Source organism: Xyrauchen texanus, chromosome 26, assembly GCF_025860055.1.
Source record: "Xyrauchen texanus isolate HMW12.3.18 chromosome 26, RBS_HiC_50CHRs, whole genome shotgun sequence".
Lineage (NCBI taxonomy): Eukaryota > Metazoa > Chordata > Actinopteri > Cypriniformes > Catostomidae > Xyrauchen > Xyrauchen texanus.
The window spans coordinates 28,709,989-28,729,501 of record NC_068301.1 but is presented as its reverse complement, the minus strand read 5'-3'; positions in this window follow the sequence as shown (position 1 = coordinate 28,729,501).

Sequence of the window (19,513 nt, the reverse complement as noted above, 5' to 3'; positions counted from 1 at the left end):
CAGAAATGGTGTTGTTGTTGCTATGTTATTATGCTAATGTTTTTGCTGCTTTTTTGCATGGCTTGTGTTTCTGTCTTTACAATTCTTGTTTATTGCTTTTGCTGTCTTTTAATGCATTTGTCTCTGTTTTTATATTGTATCACTGTAATGGTTCTCATAACATCTAGCAAAAGGACTGCAGTTGAAAAATAAATAAATAAAGTAAAATGAAGTATCTGAGCTCAGTCTCTATAAAAAGGCTTTACACAGTACACGGCCTCAACACTGAACCTAATTTTTGCCCCATGTATTGCATGTCTGGTTGTGTTGTATTAAAGAAGATATATGAAACTCCATCTCCAGCAGAAGGAATATGGACTGGCTGCTTCAGCACTGGATGTGGATGGGATTTAATTATCTTATCGGTCCAGAGGATGCAGAAAAGACATCCTGGGATTAGCAAATTGCATTCTTATGCTGCCAGCATTCTCCCATGTCGCGTCTCATTTGTATTCATGGGTCTTTGGGAGGGGGAAAAACAAATCCTATTCCCTGGCGCACACTGTATCTCAGTGTGTTGTGAGTAAAATTAAGCCAATTGTTTATGCTGCTAGATTTTTATCATAGTGGGGTTAGAGGGGCTAAATTAAATGTGTGCTAAGTGTTTCGCTTTGTCTGCTCTGCATCTGCTCAGTCTTTTTGACAGGAAAGAAAAAAAAACATATTTTCTTCCATTTTTCATCTTTAGTCAGTCTTGTATGGTATGTTTATGGTTTAATTGAATAGTTGACCCAAAAATATAATTCTGTCATCATTTAACCCTGATGTCATTCTATACCAATGTGGCTTTCATTTGTTGAAAGCAGTCAGTAGGTTTGAAATTAACAATGCAACCATCAATGATTGTTCTCATGTGCGTTGTAAACAATCATGGCACAGCGAGTTTAAATATGTGTGGAAGCAAGAATGCCATTTGTCCTCTTTGGAACTTTGCAGCCACTGGTCACCAAATGTTCATTGTATGTAAAGTAATGCTGGTTTGAACAACAGAAGTGCAGGGACAGGTTAACCATATGGGCAATTGGGTACATGCCTACTGAAAGAGGTGGTTCTAGGGTCAGTGGATATTTTAATATCACAAAGCTATCATATGAGTTTAGAAAATGTGTAGAATGTAGCAGCTCATTGACTACTTTTATTGAATAGAATCCTTTATTTTGGTCACACATACACACAGTTTTTTGCATATATACAGTGAAAAGTATTAGTTTTCACATATCCCAGCTAAGCTGGGGTCAGAGTGCAGGGTCAGCCATGATACAGCACCCCTGGAGCAGATAGGGTTAAGTGCCTTGCTCAAGGGCCCAACAGTGGCATCTTGGTGGTGCTGGGGCTTGAACTCCCATCCTTCTGAGCCTCAACCACTGAGCCACCACTGCCCCTATATTGAGCCTGGAGCTTTAGGAGCAAGGTTATTCACTTTAGATAGAAAAAACAGTTGGACATTCAGCTAATTGTCTCCATTTGTGTTCTACAGTTGATAAAAAATTTAGAAGTTTGAAATGACATGGCGCGAGAAAACAATGTTTATATTTTGTTGTTCACTTTTGTTTAAATGACATCCTGGAATGGATGGTTGTTATATTGGTAACAGGTGGCATCAATAGTGTTAAATCAGAGTTGTGTAGCTCTGCCATGTTTAAGCTAATTATTTTTTCCATTGATATTATTTTCAGATATTGTACTGAATTTGTTAATTCAAATGTAGATTTAACTTACAGCCTATTGTCTTGTGTAGACATATCTTAGGCCACGTCCACTCTAATATGTTTTCATTTGAAAATGCATTAATTTCTCAACATTTTGGCCTTCCGTCCACACTAAGACGAAATTTCTGTCCAGCAAAAACAGAGCTTTTTTGCAAATGCTCGCCCGAGTGGACAAATTTGAAGAGGCCATCTTTGCGTTGTAATGTGGAGATATTTAAAAAGGATTATGTATTTGTTGTCATGTGATGCAGTTATGTGATCCATTCAACCCAAAATAATTAAGATGGGGGCCCATGTTGTAGCTGTGTTGTTGTGCCTGTTATTCAATTTAATAGCATTGTTAAAGATAAATGTTACTTTGTACAACCTTCACATTGCATTCCTTCATAGGCGACAGGAAGTTTACTCGGAATTGCTGTCCAGCGATGGAACGCGAGGAAAATTGCATTTCAGACAAAAATAGAAATGCGCAGGGCAACGCTTCTTATGTTTTTTCCGATGCACAAGGGAATATAATTATTTTCCTACGTTTCAGTGTGGATGAGAAACAAGGTTTCAGAAGTGTGGACAGAGAGCGTTTCAAAAACGGCAATTTCAAATATTTTTGGATTTATGCGGATGTATCCTTATTTGTAACTATTAGTACCAGTAACTCCTATAGCGTTCAGGTCTGCACACTGGCAGTTTGTTGTTAATCGTTGATAAAAATGCTTGTTATTGTGTGTCCTTGTGTGTTCCCTGCATTACTCTCTGGTCTATCATCTTCCATTAAAAAAAACAGCACAGACAGACGCAACCCCTCAGTCCGGTGCCCTTCTTGAAGGAGTAAATTATTACATATTTTTCATTTTTGGGTAAACAATTCCTTTAATGTTGCTGATTTGCTTTCTCATTACAGTTATCAGTGGTTTCTGAAAATGGTACATCGAAGTGTTGTTGTTTTTTATTTGCATGTTTGCTATTTAAGTTTTGATCTGTTATAAGTGTAATCAGTCTCATTACTTGAAAGGTAATGGCACTCTCACTCCACATTAAGTCCAGTTTTGCACTACTGCCCACACCAGTCCACACTAGCCAAGTTTTAATAACCTGTACCACAAACACTCCATCCCTCATCCTCCCTTACACACATACAAACACAACACACTGCATAAACATTTAAATTTGCCTCCTGAGGGGAATGAGAGCTTTTGCACTTGTTTATGTGGGAAGAGGGCGAGCAGAGGAGAGAGAGTCAGGGTGAGTGCTTGTCGATTCAGGACCTTGTTGAGAGCAGCAGCGCTGATGTGTGGACTCAGATACATATTTATAAATGTCAAGGTGTGGCCCAGCAGCTGATCTGTGTGGATGAGTGAATTAGATCTCCGGAGACACCAGCCTTTTACCCACAATTCCCTCTCATCCTAATGTACATTATAAAACTACTGGCATAATTTGTTAACAAGTTGTTCCTTAATTCATTTTTTTGTCGTGTCATGTACATCTGAAATGTATCAATATATGCCAGTATTTTAAAGGGATAGTTCATCTTTAACTAACCATTAATTTTTTATTTACTCACCCTCATGTTGGTTCAAAGCCCTATGACTTTGTTTCTTGAAAATGAAAGTGAACGCTTACCAGGGACAGAGCAGTTCTGACATTCTGCACTTATGAAAGAAAGTAATTCGGGTTTGGAACAACATGAGGGTGAATAATTTATCACAGCATTTAAATTTTTGGGTGAACTGTCCCTTTAAGACCAGTGTTCAAATTGAGTTGGGATTGGTGGGATCCCAGTCCCTTCATAAGCGTCAAGGGAATCTAATTTAATTAAAAGAATTCTGTTGAAATATTGCCCTGACATAACATAATTGTTTTTCGTTTATCCAATTTTTTTTATTATTGATCTGACATGTATTTTCCATCAGGAAGTTCTAAAAAAAACACCACTGGTTTAGTAAACAGAGTAAATGGGACTGACACTACGGATCCTCGTCTTTACACGATAAGAGTACATTTACAAATGCTATTTAATTTATGACTGTTTGTAAATTTGAGTTACTATCCCTTCTGTTTAACTTTATGCTGAACCGTTGCATTTATAACATACTAGCTGGCATTTTTAGAACATTTAACAACATTATTAGTGTATTATTATGTTATGTAGAAGGAAACAGGCTACGGACACTGTTGAAGACACTCAGGGCTGAGTACCTTTTTTTTCTTCTTAGTACATTAATTCTCATATTTCACCTGCTAAAAGTCTTTGGATCTTTTGATCTTGCTTTATTGCATGACATCTAAAGCATTTAATCTGTGTGCAATGTATTTTGAAGGAACCTAACACCTGTGTAATCTCTGAGGATTACACTCGTATTGGTACAGATGATTCAAGAGCTTTTCTAGTGTTGGTTTAAAACAGATTCAGTGAGTTCTGGCTGAAGGGGAGAGAAATGGAGGTAGCGAATTGGCTTGATGAATAACTGCGGTACTGCTACTGACAGCACACATCACACATTAGAGGTTTGTTTGCACTCCTATTGATGTTTGCGGTTCTGTTTGTGTGTGTGTGTGTGTGTGTGTGTACATCGAGCTATCCGCCACTGCTGAAAGGAAAGGCTGTGGATGCTGTAGATTGTGTTATTCAAAAACCTGCACTGAGTTAAGTGCTTTTTAATGTGTGTACCTATAAGTGGATCAGGTTTACCAACATTTTGGGGACCAGCCAAAGGTCCCCACAAGGAAAATAGCTTAAGAAACAGAATATACTGTCTTAATGAAAACCTAAAAAAACATTTGTGTGATTGTTATTATGTTTAAGGGTTATAGAAAATATCATTGACAATAACATTAGAAGTCTGTGTGCTATTTGTTGTCTTGATTTCGATTATTGGTGCATCTGTAGTAGGCAGCTGAGTGGATTGTGTCACAATCCATACACTATGCACACATACATGCACAAAGAATTGTCAACACATTGCTCCAGTATCAATTGCAAAATTCAATGAATATTTGTGTGATTATTTAGTGACGTTGCATCTCAGTTTCCACAGCTCATTCAACCCACTGCTAAGATCAACAGCCACCTACCACTGATGTATTCACTCCCAGTGGGAAATACACACATTTAGCATGCTTTTATGTGGGTGGGTTTGGGTGGTTTACGAGGACATTTTTTTAGGTTACAAACAGGTAATTTCAAGGGTAATATGCTATAAATGTGGTTTATGAGGACATTTCTAGTGTCTTTGCAAATTTTTTTAGGATGCAAATTTAATAAAGTTATATCTTTTTGCTAGACCCTTTTCAGTCTGTTTTGCAATTCAATATTTCGCGGTAAGCAACTTTTGGTTTTTGACATTTATAGTGTCCCCAAAATTCAAATAGTTTAAAAATGAGACTGAGTCTAACTCCATGCCGAGAAAAGAGATGATCTGAACCGGGTCGAGCTTGCTCTTTTCCCAGTTGACCTGAAGCCCTAGACAGCTGAGTTGCCTGAGCACGTTGTCCCTGTGAGCGCATAGTAACTCTCGAGAGTGGGCCAGGATGAGCCAGTCGTCGAGATAGTCGAGTAAGCGAATGCCCACTTCCCTTAGCGGGGCAAGAGCAGCCTCTGCAACCTTCATGAAGACGCAAGGGGACAGGGACAGGCCAAGGGGAGGACCTTGTACTGATATGCCTGGCCGCCGAACGCGAACCGTAGGAAGGGCCAGTGTCGAGGCAAGATGGAGACGTGGAAGTATGTGTCCTTCAGGTCTACCGCCGCGAATCAATCTAGCTGTTGAACGCAGGTAAGAATCTGTTTCTACGTGAGCATTTTGAACGGGAGTCTGTGCAAAGCCCGGTTGAGAACTCACAGGCCCAAGATTGGTCGCGACCCGCCATCTTTTTTGGGTACGATGAAGTAAGGGCTGTAGAAACCCTTATTTATCTCGGCTGGAGGGACGGTCTCTATCGCATCCTTGAGAAGCAGAGTCGCGATCTCTGCTTTTAAGGCGCTGGCTTTTTCGCCATGTACAGAGGTGGAGCGCATACCGCCGAAATGAGACGGGAGCCGGGCGAACTGAATCACGTAGCCGAGTCAGATGGTCCTGGCCAGCCAGCGCGATGGGTTGGGCAGCGAAAGCCACACATCCAAACTCCGCACGAGGGGCACTAACTAGACGATCACATCTCGACCATGTTCAGCCAGAGGTGGCACTCCTGGACCACGAGGGTGGCCATCGCCCACCCGAGTGCCTACGCTGTGACCTTTGTGGCTCTGAGAGCAAGGTCGGTGTGCAGAGCGCAGTTCCTGCAGCAAGTCGGGATCGGGAAAAACCAGGTGCAGATCTTTGAGTGCCTTGGCTTGATGGACCTGCAGGAGAGCCACGGCATGCAGGGTGGAGGAATTCTGTCCGGTGGTGCTGTAGGCTTTGGAGGTCAATGATTACGTCATCCTACAGGCTCTGGAGGGGAGTAACAGGCGGTCCCACCAGGTGGCCATTCTCAGGGCACAGGTGGATCGCTGTGAGCTGTGCCTGGAGCCGAGGTACCAGTCGTCAAGCCGCGAAGGCTGTGGGGAGGATGGAGGATTCCAGTCACGGTAGCCCAGGCAAGCATGTCGTCCATCTGCACGTCTGCCTCAGACTGGGCGGGCTGGCCTGAAGGCGGCAGCCCAGTCGAGTCCTCCGCGTCAGACGCCTGGGGTCTCTCTGATGCAGCGCCGATGTCATCATCCAATTTCAGTGGCTCAAGGGAGAATGCCTGCTGGCTGTGAGGTGAGTCGCACTCATCCCGAACTTGGACGGAAGCGAGCGTGTCGGGAGGCGGGTGGTTCGTGGGGATTTACCTGGCGAAACTGAGTCCGTCGTCATCCCCATATCGCCTTCATCGCCAGCCGGGTCATCCTCAATCCCGTGGGAAGAAGGAGCGACGCGGAGGGCGGAGGAGTTCACCTTAAGGAAGGAGAGCCGCGACAGCAACGCTGCCATTGTCATGTCCTCGCAGTGAGTACATGAACCATCCATGAACGCCGCCTCAGTGTGATCGCTGCCCAGGTACACAAGGCAGCATCTGTGGCCATTGGTCAAGGAGTGAAATTGACTGCATCCAGGAACTACACAGGGGCAGAAGGGCATCTTGAAAAAGAGGCGTCCTAAAAAGGACCTTCAACGCCCGCTGTGTATTGCTCTTTTATGAGTGGAAAACTCAATCTCTTTTACAGGAAATGTAAATCTTTTAGGAGGAGAACACTCTTTTAAGCAGTGGAAAGCGCTGTCGAATCGTCCAGGGGCCTGGACTGCACAGCGTGCAGAGAGAGAACGCCAGCTGGAAACGCGCCGTAGATCCAAAAGCAGTGCTTCTCGCTGATAGAGGTGAGTGAAACAGTGGTGAACTTGGCTGTTGCACAACCGTTCGGCTCCGAAGAAAAATTCTGACTGACAGACACTGCCCCGCTTACCTTTATACCCATATGTCCGGGGCGGGGCATGCAAATTCTGTCTGCCAATTTGACATTGGCGTTTTCTCAAGTTCAGAGGTACGTTTGGCGTCCCAGGAAGACCCCCTGTGTCACTTCATTCAACACAATTCTAGTGAGTGATAGAAGGGGAAGGATAGCTGCAACAACATGTGTGTGTGTGTGTGTTACAGGATCAAAGGAAGATAGATTGAAAGACAATATAGTCGAGAAAGAGAGAGATATGCTATCCATGTTCAGTGTATCGATCTTTAATTTTACTGGATGTCAAAAATGGTCTCTTTCTATTTTTATTTTTATTTAAAAAATTATAATTTTCTCGAATAGAATTATTACATTGGGGAAAGAAATATAAGCTTCATCTTTAAAGGAATAGTTCACCCAAAAATTATAATTCTCTCATTTACTCACCCATATGCTGTCTCAAACTTTTTTATTTTAATTTTATTTGGAACACAAACAAAGACATTTTAATGGAAATAGAATGTCTGTTTGTCCATTCAATGTATGTCAACAGGGAACAATACTGTTAAGCTCCAAAATGGACATAAAGGCTGCATAAAGGGAATCCACACAATTCATGTGGTTTAATCCATGTCTTCTGAAGCAATATGATTTTGGGTGAGAACAGACCAAACTGTATCTTCTTTTTTACTAAAAATCTTTTAGTAAAAAAAACTGCCATTTGCAGTCTCCCAGGCTTAGAACTTGGAAGTATTGGTCCCCATTAACTTGTATTGTGTGGATATATTCACATAATTTCTCAATCAAAATATCTTTGTGTTTAATTATATAAAAAATGGAAACTGAAAACAACCAATGTACTGTACAGTATGTTTAAGTTTAAACACCATATTAAACATACGTATATGGGCCACAAATGCATTCTAAGGGAAGTGATGCAAATTCTATTATAATTTGAAAAATATTCAACTAAATGTTTATTCACGTGGTAAAAGACACCTTAACTGAGGAAAACCTGGAGTGGCAGATGTAAAGACCACTTCATGTACAAAGTAGTGTGGATAGCCGTGGAGTTTTTGACCCACATATGCATTTTATGGTTAAATCAACAATGCACTTTTATCATTTTGTTTTTAAAATCAGTTTCTATAAAATCTGTCTATCGTGATATGTATTGTTGTTGACCAAAACATTTGTTTATATCACCCACCACTTTTACAGGACTATCTGATAGTACAACCAATGGAAGACAGTGGGACTGCTTGGAAAGCCTGTTTAAAAACAATATTTGCAATTTCGTTTGCTGACAGCAGTGGTCCAGAAACATTTAAATCTCCAGAGCTATAAAAGAACAAGCTCTAAACAATAAAATGTTCCTCTGGGTAACAGTTTGCCAGCAGCAGACTGCAATCACAACCTCTAGTCATTAGTCATTTAACAGTAGTTTCTGGACCATACAGCCTCATGTTCACTGAATCATTCTGCCCCTGTATGCACTCATGGGAAGAGGGTTCTGAAAATCCCCTTTCTCTTTGTCTCTTAGCTTGGTGCTCTGCAGCCACCCTGTCCTCATTAAGAGGAAATGGGAGCACGTCTGCTATCTCAGCTGGATGAAGGAGCAGACCTCTCTCCTCCCGCATTTTTCATTCGCTTTTATCAGCAAGCTGTTTCATTTTCTCTTTACCGCCATACTCTGCCTCTTTCTTTTTTTAATTTCCATCACCAAGATCCTCTTTCTTTCCCCAGCCCACACACAAGGCTATGTGTCATCTGACTGATGATGCATATAGATGCGAGGAGATGACGACGGTTTGCATGTAAATATAGTAGATCAATCTAGTAGACTATTTAAAAACCTGAATTACATAAAAGAATTATGGTAATTCTTTATAATAGATTTCATTTGTAATATTAAGAAACATTATGACATTATGTTATATATCATTAGTTAGTTAATGTTATTTCATTAAGTAGATTATTAGTTAATGTGCATTAAAACATTGTTTAATTGTCTTGAATCTTTGAATCTTAAATTCATATATTATAAGTTATCCCAGAGGTTTGTTATATATTGATATGTTCTCTAATGTATAATAGACAGACAGCTATGCTATGACAGACTGGCCATTATTTTACTTGAGTGATTTTACCAAAGCTAAGGGGTATTCTTAAAGAAATAGTTAATTCGTTTACTCACCCTCATGCCATCCCAGATGTGTAGGACTTTCTTTCTTCTGCTGTAAACGAAGATTTTTAGAGGAATAGTTCAGCTCTGTAGGTCCTTACAATGCAAGTGAAAGGGTACGAACATTTTTAAACTCCAAAATGCACATAAATTCAGCATAACACTAATCCATAAGACTCCAGTGGTTAAATCCATGTCTTCTGAAGTGATATAAGAGGTGTGGGTGAGAAACAGATCAATATTTCAGTCTGTTTTTACCATAAATTTTCCTCCCTGGACAGTAGGTGGCGATATGCAAGAAGAATGCAAAATCACCATATTCAAAATAAGAAGAATGTGAAAGTGAAAGGAAAAGTGGAGATTTATAGTAAAACATTATCAAAGCAAAACATATTAAATGCCATGGATAAATATTTACTGAGTAATCCATTATTTTATAGAGGGGATTTAAAAATGAACATTTTTGTCTATGATTTAAAGCAAAACTACAAGTCAATACAATAACCTAAGGTGGCAGCGTCATTATGTTATTTTTACACAGAGATGAGTATGTTTAACACAAAAATCAGTTGACTTTAGCACCTCTTTTGCATCATATGCCAATTGTGTGAGTCTGCAAATTGGAGGGGAAAAACAAACAAACTTTTTTGTGTTATTTTTCCAAAGTTGGAGTGCCTATAAGTCCAGAGGAATTAAGGAGATCTTAATATTCTTTTTGAGAAAAGTCCAGCGGGGGCACCAAAAGTGAGAGAAATGGTGTCGTAATCAGCCAAGGTTTTTCAGGTGAACATTAGTCTGAGGTTTTATTAAGTAAAACGTTCCTCCCTAACCTAAACTTAACCAATATAATTTTAAAAAAGCAAATGAAAGGTGAACATAACAGACATTATTACTCTAAACCAACACATAAAACAAACCGATCGTGTTGTATAATGAAGTACGACATGAAAAACTAATTTTCTGAAGCAACCACGACATCTTGTGTAGCTTCTATGACACTTTTCTATGACACTTTTGTCTCACAGTCTTGAGCCGTGGTCTTCTGAATCCAATATCTAACAGTCTATCAGCAGAGCTACCGTGCAAGCTAATCACATAATTGTTATAGTAAAGGTGTTTCAATATCATAACATAGCAGAGTGTGAGTAACATTCAGGCTATGAAACTTGAAGTTTGGTTATCTTGGTCCTCTTGGTCTGGACCAAAAAAGGAAATGATACATTTAGTCCTTGTTTGCTTAGCGTTCACACTGGCATTTTTAACTCTGATACAAAACCAAAGGCATCAGGAAAAAGTCACAACCTGATTGGACAACATTTATGACTTATATATTTTGATGGAACTTGACGATCATCCAAAACAATGCTGGCTGATGGGCTAAATATACTCGTTTTATTTATATATGTATATATGGTGGTATTTCTACCTGCTGAGAACAAACGAAGAGCTAATAAACTGTGTAAAGGAGTCAAAACAGCACCAGGAATTTCTCCGTTGCACACACAAACTACGTTATGCTGCAAGGACAGCTGACGGCGGTTCCGACGCCTGTACCGAACTGTAACGGGCAACATAGCTCCTATGATGAGAAAAACAAGGAATGCTTGATTAGGTAAATTACTACCTGTTTTTGGTCCGATTAGACATCTTTGTTCCATGCTGCATTCATATATCAATCGAACTGCACCAGAGTTCGTTTGGAAGTGGACCGAGACCACCCACTATTCTGCTTGTTTGGTGCGCACCAAGGTTGGGGTGGCAGCGTTCACACTTGTTCAAACGAACCGCACGAACAGAGCAATCGCACCAGAGTTCATTTTAATCGAACCAAACCTGCCAAGTGTGAACCCACCCTAAAGTAGGTTGTCAAAAATAAAATGTGGGCCACATGGTATGAAGCTAGTTTTTCTTGTTCAACAAAATAAAAGTTTGAAGTTCAAATAACTAGAAACTAGAAATGTATCTTTTTTTTATTCACATAAAAACAAGTCATGACAAAATCTTGATTTTTGAAAGTCCAAATTGGAATTAGCCAAAGTTAATCAGGTTAGAGTTACCAATACATTTTGAATTTCTGCAGTGTTAGATGTTCCTTTCAGCTTCTTTTAAAGGTCAGAGGAGAGTTCACCTATAAGGTCTTCAGAACATATCTAAACTTAAACTCTCATTTGGGCATCTATTCTTGGCATTTCCACACATTCTCCCAGGGGCACAAAAACCTCTTGCGGGAGCATATATATTTGGTTCTTACAGCTCAGCCAACTCATCTGGCTTATTCAGAGCAGTGTGTTATAAACTCCTCTGCACTGAGAGACTGATGACGTTGTTTGTCAGACTTAGTGACCTTGGAGCACCACAACAAACTGAGGATGTAAAGTCAACAGAGTGAGACAGCAAATGAACCACAACTGAAGAAAAAAGCAACGCATCTGTTTCTCATTAATGCACAAATATTACTGTTTGAGTTTAGCCATAATTGAGATGATGTAATATCAGACATGATTTCAGTAAGCCAGTACATTACACTGAAGTGTAAATAGGGTTTTTTAGTTAACTACAGTTAGCTATTTAAGATTTAGATTAAATGGAATGGCTTAAGGTGCGTACACACTGCCAGCGACTTTATCGCTGCAGGTCGCCAGTGGCTGGCGAAGTCGCTAGTGGGTGTTCCCACTACTGGTTGCCTAGTAACGTTTATAAATGACATTCACGGATGCCATTCCATTGCTGTTGACAGCGAATCTCTTTTCTTGCCACTAAAAACAAACATTTTGGAGGGAAAAGACTAAATATAAATGGAATCAGTACATAAAATGCTTTATATCAAAGATGAATGAGAAACAAGGCGTTTGCATAGTGGCTGTTTATCTGCGGCGAAAAATGCAAATGCCGGTCTGTCTGGGTCCATAAAATCCCCGCGATCTCAGATACACCTTTCCACGCAGTATTTTTCTTAAAAATGTCCTTGTACGTGGGAAGAGACATATCATAGAGCACTGGAAAATTTCTATCAGCAAGAATTATCCTTTCATCCATCTTTCCGTTACTGCAGGAGCTGAGAGAGAGAGAGAAGGATCACGTGAGCTCTCCAGTCTTATCTCCTATTGGCTGTCGCTTCCATTAGTCGCTTCAAAGTTGAACTTTTCTCAACTTTGTCGCGTCGCTGGACACGCCCACATCTAGCGCCAACGGTCGCGACAGCTCGTGTCGCCGGAAGTCGCTGTGCTCGCATTGAAAATGAATGGAATCGAGTTGCTGTCGCGCGCGATGTCGCTGGCAGTGTGTATGCACCTTTAGTAGTTAAAGTTCTGTAAAAGTTGTACGTTATAGCCAAGTTACTGATATTACTAATCTTAAACCTAACCTAAAATGCTACATTATTTCACACTAATCTCATTGTGAATTCGGTGACAGTAGGTTGCAAGTTCTTCGGCTTAGCATTACTCGGTCTGAGCTTATGGAAATTCTAACGATTTCCCCTAGTGGCCAAAGTAGGAAGTGTTTTTGATTGTACTGGCATGTGAGCTCCAGTTTCTGGTTAAAATGTCCACAGAGGGGCACCCAAAAACGAGTTGAAAAGCGAGTTTAGTTGCAAATGATGTAATACTGTCAACAGGAATGCATGTTAATTAACTGTATCCCCTCACCCTAAACCTAACCTTTAGTGGATTTAAAATGAAATCTTAGAGGGAAAATGCAGTCCCACTTTATATTAGTTGTCTTTAAATACTATTTATTAACATTAAAATACATACAATACAATGTGCTTATTGTGTAGGGTTTAGATTTAGGGTTAGGTTAGGGTTTAGGGTAAGGATTAGTGTAGGGTTAGGTTTAGGATTAGGGGTAAGGTTAACAGTGTGACTACAGATGTACTTAATTGCAGGTACTTTCTAAGTACAATGCAACAAAATGTATGTACACAATAGGTACATTTCATCAAATGCTAAAGTAAATATTAGTTAAAGACACCTTATATAAAGTGGAACCAAAAATGAAACCAATGAATTGTGTTTTTCATTGATTATGTTAATCATATTCCTTCCAATGTGCAACAAAAACCTGTCTCTGAGGCAGCTGACACAACTCAGTATCAGTCATGGCCAGGGATTAAATTGGGGTGTAACGGGGAACCTCCGAGTCCAAAAAGAAAAAATAATGTCTAGTCTGTGACGCGTCAGAACATGTTCCGCAATATTCATCTAGAGTGGCACTGTTTAAATGCACACGTGCTCTGCAGCATGCCATCACTGTATGATAGATTGTATACAGCCTTCTCAGTTACAAGTATGTCGTTTTGTGGATTGCCAGCTTGAATGAAAGACATATTCAAGGCTACATGCAGAGAAATTGCATAATACACTTTGCCACTTCCAATCGTCCAGTTTGTGCAGTAACACCAGATTCATACACTAACCTGCAAACTCATCAATGTCACTTTGTTCATTATTGAAGAAGTACAAAAACCTTCAGAACTTTTGTGTGTATGGTAACTAGATCCACAACTTAGTTTGGACTGCCACCTGTGTGTGACCAGCTTCAGTAAATTAATCAGCCTCTTGTTGTCTCCCAACACTATTATGGCAGACTGTTAAAACAGAGGCCAACTGAGTGAATTGGAAAGTATACAAATTAGCCTTCTAATTTAAATGTCGGCTAACTTAAATATATCAATGCCTCAAAAATATAGCTATAAAATAACATGCTGACCAATTATCAATATTTTTTGACATCCCTAATTTTGATATGTAACAGATCATGGCACTACAAAAAACAAACTGTAATTTCTGAACTCAGAACCTCCTCCACAACAACACATCAACGCAATCATTTATGTAGAATTCTTTTTTGAAATTCAATATAATCTATTAAAAATGTTATAGTTATGAATTGGAGCACACAAATTGACTGAAGTTGTCATGGAGACACAAATGGGGCACAAATGGCACAGTTTTCTCAGAAGGATCCATCAACACTACACAACAACTGTTCTGTTAGATTTAAAGGTTACAGAGAATCTCACTGCCACTAGTCACAGGTAATTCTCCTCTCCTGTAAATAAGTTTGACGTCACTTTTCCAGAGCAAGCTTCAGAAATCTGAGGATCCGTAACATCATGTATTTCGGAGATGCTGGATGCTGTTCTATGCAATTGCACAGCTTTTTCGGATATAGATTCCATTATGTGTAATGATCCTTGCTGAAATCATCACATCCTGATAAAGTCTAAAATATGAGTCTGAGACCCAACAAAATTGTCTCTCTCTCCAAAATGCCTTCAGTCACCCTGCCTCCACCTCCACCCTTTTCAGCCACACTATGCTGAGATTAACCTCCAGGGACAGATGCTCTTCTTTCCTATCTGATGGCCACCTCCCCTGCCTAAGACCCTCGGAGGACAGTGGTGATTGTCAATGAGTCATTCTCTCCCATTAGTTTTTCCTCTGACATTTATTGGCATTCATGGGAATTTTAATAGCTCGATAAAAAAGAATGTTTCGATTAACATAAGGAAAAGTATTTTGGCATGGGGCCACCTGCAGTGTCACCTTGATTTTGACAGTGCAGCATATCTCATCCTACTTACGGTTGTAGGTCATGTATGAACTTAATTTCCTGAAGTGCCTTTGTTATTTGTTGAAACAGTTGGCCAGATGTGTGCCGGTCAACACACCTCATTAGGTGCCCAGCGTGGTTTGAGCTTGATGGGCAGACGTCGTGACCACCATCCCCATGTCGGAGCCTTGGGAAGAGATATCTAATTAGAACAGGTGTCTCATTCAGGTTCTTTCCAATGCTGACCTGCTGCTTTAGTCATTACCTGCTGTTTTAAGTCAGGATCAAGTTTTGCCTGAAGGTGATTTTTAGATTGATTGTGATAAAGTAATGTAATTTTCTTCATGTTATCCTTCAAGAATATTTATCATTCTGAATAATTTACAGAATGGGGGTCAGTGTGGACTGTCCGGCAATACAAGTGGGCTCTTTGAAACCCAAGTAATTAACATTTATTTTCTCTCTTTCTTTCATTTTAACAGAGTTAGACAACAAGAGAAGAATTACTTTAAAACACAAAAAAATAACTTTGATCATTATTTAGAACTTTCTCATTTTTTTTTAGTTCATTTTTTGCCAATCTTAATACTGCTGCCCATTACATATCTACTTAAATGTGCAATTTAATTTGCATCATTTGTTTTCTGGCAAATTTGGTAAACCATTGTGCACAATCAACCCTGGTGGGGTTGCACTAGCTGAGTAAGGTCCCTCTTAAAGGTGCTGTCATATTCCCTGTTATTTTTGGTTTGGCTTTTATGTTGTAATTCTTGTTTAGTTCCTGTTTCCTGTAAATTTTTTTAGTCCTTTGTAGTTTCATTTTATGATTGGTTTTCCCTTGATCGTTTCCCCAGGTGTTTCTTGTTGTCCCTTGTGTATTTAAGCCCTTGTTTCCCCTGGTAAGTTTGTCAGTCTTTGCATGTGTTGCTGGATGCTCTGTGTCTGGTTCCCTGTGTTTTGTTTCCATTATATTCTGAGTTAGTTTGCTTATTCTTTGTTAATAAAAGCTACGTTTAGATCCTCATTCCTCGCCTGCCATCACAGGTGCACTCAGTATTTCTTTTTTTTTTTCTCTCTCATTTAAAAATGTTTACTTATAAAGAAATGTATTGTAATTTTTGAATTGTAATTGTAATAAAGCTCTTAGTAACTACTAGTTCATTTGTAGCTTAATTACAAATTAAAAAATGTAAAGTGCTTAATTTGGTTTTACCACCAGTATTTTAATGCAAGACTTACTTTTAAGGACTCTTTCAAATATATTTATTTATTTTCTGTTTTACAAGTTAAGGCCCAAAAATACACTTAAGTATGTATGTGAACACAAATGTTTCTATGGAAACAATGAAAATTTTGATTTGGTTTGTTTTTCCGAAAAGTGTGATATTCCAACGCGTGTAGCTTATGTGTTGCAATCTCAGCATTACACTAGCTTTGATAAAGTGCACATACTGTATAGCATACATGTTAAATAAGTAGAACAGGATGCATGCTGAAAATATGTTGCTAGCATGCATGCCTTTGCCTTGTGTTTAGTTACTTTTGTAGAGACTTATAAGGTTTCTCTGTATACATACCATACATCCTGCATGCTACACTGCCCACTAGCTTCAAACAGTTGACTCCCTTTCTGGCAGAACATTACCATTCTGGGTCAAAACCCAGACAGTCTACAAGATGCAAAATCAGTGCCTGTGAAGATTCTCAGTATCCAGGTGGTTGTAGAATGTAGTCATATCCTTTCCCAGGCAGACCACATTATGAACAATTTATTCACAATCAAAATGACATTTTCTGCAAACAATGCTAATGTTGCTAGATATGTGGAAAGCATATACAGCACACTGTTCTGTAATCTTTGGGTTGTGAAATACTGCACTGCTTTTGTCCTTATTTTGAGTTGTTAACCCAAAAATGAAAATATTCTCATCATTTATTCTCCATGTTGTTTCAAACCTGTATCATTAACTCCATGGAACACAAAAGGTGAAGTTTTGCAGACTGTTCACTTCGATTGTTTTCTGTAATGTGAAACCATTTACAGTAATCAACTTAACCTGTGGGGATTGAACCTGCAACCTTCTGTTTATCAGTTCTGTGCTTTAGCCCATTACGCCGCCATCACTCCACTAATGTCACCGTTAACTGATCAAGATGCACCAAGTTTGATTTTAGAGCAAGAGCTAAGATTTTTACTAGTTGCAATAATATTGCAATTTTTATTATTTATCCCATTCTTATTTATCATTCTTAATTGTTGCACTTTTTTGCTGATGCTACATTATCGAGTGACTCAGTATGCAATAATAACAGAAACTAAAGGCTTAATAGCAAACATTTTACATATCGTTCTACAAGAGAGCAGGAACATAGTTCCTGCCATACTGAATATTCCTGCTGAGCAGTGTGTACTCTACCGGTGGACTGATAAGCTCATAGTCATTCAGGTGGAAAGAGGATAAATATGGCAGCGAATTCCCAGAGAGAGTGATAGGGATTGATTTCCCGCTGAAACCTGCTTTAGTGGAGCTTGAGAGAATGTCAAGGGACTTCATCTCTTCTCTCTGTCAGACTGCGCAGCAGAGTGTGTCTATGGCTCATCTCAGTGTGGGCATAAGAGCCCACCTACACTGTGTGCGAAAAACAAAACGCAACCAATTAGTACGCTAGTAGTTGGTTGTGTTACGTCGCTAGCAGTTTAGATGGAGTAGAATGTGAATGAGAGAGAGACGCTTTACTCTCATTAAACTATTTGCACTGCAAAGTGACAGACATAATTACTGTAGTGTTAATGTGAGAACCATGAATAAGAGACTAATTAAAGGTGTCACAGAGGAGAAAGAAAAATAGGCAACTACACAAACACACTGATGCTGTAGTACATCTCAGGGATTTTTCTATACTGGGGTCTGAGGACTCCCAGTGTGGACGCAAGGGGCAGCGATATATCAGGGATCATTTCAATAGGACACCATTATTTAGTCAAATATTAATAATAATGTTAAAATTATAAAGCACCTTTTCAGAGCTCAAGAACACTTAACATTCTCAAATTTAGCACAGTTTAAAGAAGAAGAAAAAAGACAGAGCAAGTTTCCGTTTCTTTGTTTTGTATAAGCAGAATTTGAAATAAATGATGCATTGTATTCAAAGTTTTCTAGTGATATAATCACTTTGATGAACAAAACATAATTTAAAAAGTTATTTATTATAAAATTAAAGCAATAAAACACTAAATCTCATTGGTTCTCATTGCATCCTGTGAACAAACTTGGAATATAGTGTAAGTAGCATTGATTACTTTTATTGAGGTTTTAATGCATTTTTCCCTCTTTTTGAGCTTTTAAGTCACCATCCATTGACATTATGGCCAATAAACACTATGAAGAATTCAAAGATATACAGGTATGGAGTGGTATATGGGTGAGTTAGGACATAATTTTCAATTTTAGATAAACTCTTTCTATAAGACTGGTGTGACCACTTTAATATCAAGTTAATGTGAATGAATAACTTTCCATTACTATCAAATATATATATATATGTATATATATATATATATATATATATATATATATATATATATATATATATACAGTGAGGAAAATAAGTATTTGAACACCCTGCTATTTTGCAAGTTCTCCCACTTAGAAATCATGGAGGGTCTGAAATTGTCATCGTAGGTGCATGTCCACTGTGAGAGACATAATCTAAAAAAAATCCAGAAATCACAATGTATGATTTTTTAACTATTTATTTGTATGATACAGCTGCAAATAAGTATTTGAACACCTGAGAAAATCAATGTTAATATTTGGTACAGTAGCCTTTGTTTGCAATTAAGCGTTTCCTGTAGTTTTTCACCAGGTTTGCACACACTGCAGGAGGGATTTTGGCCCACTCCTCCACACAGATCTTCTCTAGATCAGTCAGGTTTCTGGGCTGTCGCTGAGAAACACGGAGTTTGAGCTCCCTCCAAAGATTCTCTATTGGGTTTAGGTCTGGAGACTGGCTAGGCCACGCCAGAACCTTGATATGATTCTTACAGAGCCACTCCTTGGTTATCCTGGCTGTGTGCTTGGGTCATTGTCATGTTGGAAGACCCAGCCTCGACCCATCTTCAATGCTCTAACTGAGGGAAGGAGGTTGTTCCCCAAAATCTCGCAATACATGGCCCCGGTCATCCTCTCCTTAATACAGTGCAGTCAGCCCTGTCCCATGTGCAGAAAAACACCCCCAAAGCATGATGCTACCACCCCCATGCTTCACAGTAGGGATGGTGTTCTTGGGATGGTACTCATCATTCTTCTTCCTCCAAACACGGTTAGTGGAATTATGACCAAAAGGTCTCATCTGACCACATGACTTTCTCCCATGACTCCTCTGGATCATCCAAATGGTCATTGGCAAACTTAAGATGGGCCTTGACATGTGCTGGTTTAAGCAGGGGAACCTTCCGTGCCATGCATGATTTCAAACCGTGGCGTCTTAGTGTATTACCAACAGTAACCTTGGAAGCGGTGGTCCCAGCTCTTTTCAGGTCATTGACCAGCTCCTCCCGTGTAGTTCTGGGCTGATTTTTCACCTTTCTTAGGATCATTGAGACCCCACGAGGTG